The following is a 3,031-nucleotide window of genomic DNA, read 5'->3' as shown; positions in this document are numbered from 1 at the left end:
GTTGGTGCTGAGGAAGAGGAAGAGTATTTTGAAACAAACATGGAGGAGAATTTGGAAAATAATCATGAAGGAGAAGCTCACAACCATGCTAGAGAAGGCCCTGCAAATCATGCTGGGCAAAAGAGGAGAGTTCTAGGCTCTTACATCAGTCCAAATCCAGGAAACTGTGGAAGTAGCATCCAAAAGCCCACTATACATGCCAACAACTTTGAATTAAAACCCCAGCTCATCACCCTTGTTCAAAACAACTGCTCATTTGGAGGAAGTGTTCAAGAAGACCCCAATCAACATCTAACCACCTTCTTGAGAATATGTGACACTATGAAGTCTAATGGAGTCCACCCGGATGTCTATAGGCTACTTTTGTTCCCTTTTTCACTCAGGGACAAAGCATCCAAATGGCTTGAATCCTTCCCAAAGGAGAGCTTAACAAATTGGGAAGAAGTGGCGAACAAGTTTTTGGTAAAATTCTACCCTCCTCAAAGAATTAACAGGCTGGGAGCTGAGGTGTAAACTTTCAGGCAACAAGATGGTGAGACTCTCTATGAGGCATGAGAGAGGTTCAAGGACTTAACAAGAAGATGCCCACCAGACATGTTTAATGAATGGGTTCAACTTCACATTTTCTATGAAGGACTCTCTTATAAATCAAAGAAGGCTGTAGACCATTCCTCCGGAGGTTCTCTAAACAAGAAGAAAACCATTGAAGAAGCCATAGATGTCTTTGAGACGGTAGCTGAGAATGACTACTTCTATGCCTCTGAAAGAAGCAAAACGCGAAGAGTAATGGAGCTGAACCACATGGATGCATTGCTAGCTCAAAATAAGATGATTGCCAAGCAGCTAGCAGATCTTACTAAGAAGGTGAAGGAAAACCAAGTTGCAGCAGTCATCACTTCATCACCAGCTCAAGAAGGAGTGAATATAGGAGAAGAAGGTGACTGAGAACAAGCCAACTATGTTGGGAACTCACCTAGACAAATCCATGATCCATACTCCAAAACTTACAACTCTAGATGGAGAAATCACCCTAACTTTGGATGGGGGAATCAACAAGACCAAGGCCAAGACCAGAGACGCCACAACCACAATTCCAACAACAATGCAACTCACCAACATACCTCACAGAGATCCTATCAATACTCACCTAACCACCCTTCTCAACCACCTAATCTCGATCCACCATCATTAATCGAGGATAGACTTTCAAAGATTGAGACTCTACTTGAAGACATATGTAGCGAAGTCCAAGACAATAAGGTGTTTAAGGAAGAAGTGTGAGCCAATATCAAAAACCAAGGGGAAAACATCAAGAGACTGGAGTCCCAAGTAGGGTATCTATCTCAACAATTTCCCAAACCCACTAATGGATTTCCCAGCGACACAAAGAAGAATCCAAGAGGAGAAACAAGGAAGGTCAGGTGGGAAGAATGTAAGATGATCACCACAAGTGATGAGAGGCGTGTGGAGGAAGTAGACATACAAACAAAACACATCCAAGACAGTCCAAAAGAAAATCATGCTCCCCAACCCATACTCATAAAAGTGCTAAAGAAAGGGAAAATCCTGAACCCATATGCACCCTTCCCCCAAAGGCTTAAGGGTGGTGTAGCAGGGAGAATGTATTCAAGGTTCCTCGACATGTTTGCATCTCTTGATGTAAATATACCATTCATTAAGGCCCTCCAGCAAATGCCCTCCGACATCAAGTATATAAAAGAGCTACTGGCCAAAAAGAGTTCATTGAAGGGTGGACAGACCATAAAGATGATCAGGGAGTGCAGTGCTCTTATCTAAACAGGGCCACCTACAAAGAAGAAGGACCCAGGGAGTTTCCACATTCCTTGTGCTATAGGAGAGACAATGGTTGATAAAGGACTCTGTGACCTGGGAGCAAGCATCAACTTAATGCCTCTGTCCCTCATGAAGAAGCTTCAAATCAATGAGCTAACACCCACAGATGTAATCGTCAAACTGGCTGACAAAACCCAAAAACAGGCAATAGGAGTGGTTGAGAACGTGTTAGTGAAGGTTGGGAACTACTTCCTTACCACAAACTTTGTTATCCTAGAAATGGAAGAGAATCACAGTCATCCCATCATTCTGGGAAGGCCATTCTTAGCCACAGCCTGAGCACTTATAGATGTGGAGCGAGCAGAGCTAGTATTGAGAATACATGATGAGCAGCTCACCTTCAATGTTTTCAAACTCTCACAAGAAGCAAATCATGATAACAAAAAGTCAGAGGATGAGCACAAAAAAGAGCTGATGGAAGAGCCAAACAAGGGAGCACAAGCACTACACCTCATAACTCCTATGGTTAACAACCAATGTGATCAAAAGGAGCAACAGCCAAGTGTAATCCAAAAGGAACCAGACCCACCAGAGTCATATGAGATAGGCAACAAAACCATTTTCAAAGAGGAAACCACAAGGAATAAGTTGACATCAAGGGACACAAGAAAAAAGGTCCCAAGGGGATGGAAAAATAAGAAAATCCCTACAGAAGATTTCTCTCCAGGAGATTAAGTGGTCTCTACATACTTTCCATCTATACCACCTCACCTCCCCACTATTCCATCCCAGCTGCCACCAGTGTATACCATCAACAAAATCTTGTCCTTAGAACATGTGGAACTACTTAATAAAGCCAATGGAAATAGATTCACTACAAGGGGAGAATATTTGAAGCACTACCAACCACCTGACAAGGACCAATCGTCGAGCTAGCGACGCTAAAAAAAGTGCTTTGTTGGGAGGCAACCCAACCTGAGAAAATTCTCTTTTCATAAGTTTCTCAATAAAAACTTCAAGTTGAATTCTCTATAGTGTGAGGAGCTAAGTTTGGTGTCACACACCAAAACAATTCAAGGGTGAATATAAGACTCTAAGTTTGGTGTTCCACCAAAAACTCCAGCTGAAGAGTGCATTGCAACCCTTCAGTGATAAAGCATTGCTCTAGTAACCAGAGAACTCACTTGACAGAGGTCTAACCTCTAATGCATAGTTGTCTTTTTAGCTTATAGTTGTT

General features: G+C 42.5%; 1 non-coding gene across 1 annotated transcript; it reads right to left on the bottom strand.

Annotated features, from left to right (window-relative positions):
* Positions 1–492: 492 nt before the first annotated feature.
* On the bottom strand, positions 493–600 carry LOC112716512 (small nucleolar RNA R71). The gene has a single exon (XR_003160380.1). It is a non-coding gene; the product is annotated as a small nucleolar RNA R71 (small nucleolar RNA).
* Between the last annotated feature and the right edge of the window lie 2,431 nt (positions 601–3,031).

The sequence above is a fragment of the Arachis hypogaea genome, chromosome 1 (assembly GCF_003086295.3).
Source record: "Arachis hypogaea cultivar Tifrunner chromosome 1, arahy.Tifrunner.gnm2.J5K5, whole genome shotgun sequence".
NCBI lineage: Eukaryota > Viridiplantae > Streptophyta > Magnoliopsida > Fabales > Fabaceae > Arachis > Arachis hypogaea.
This window is presented reverse-complemented; position numbering and strand designations above follow the sequence as displayed.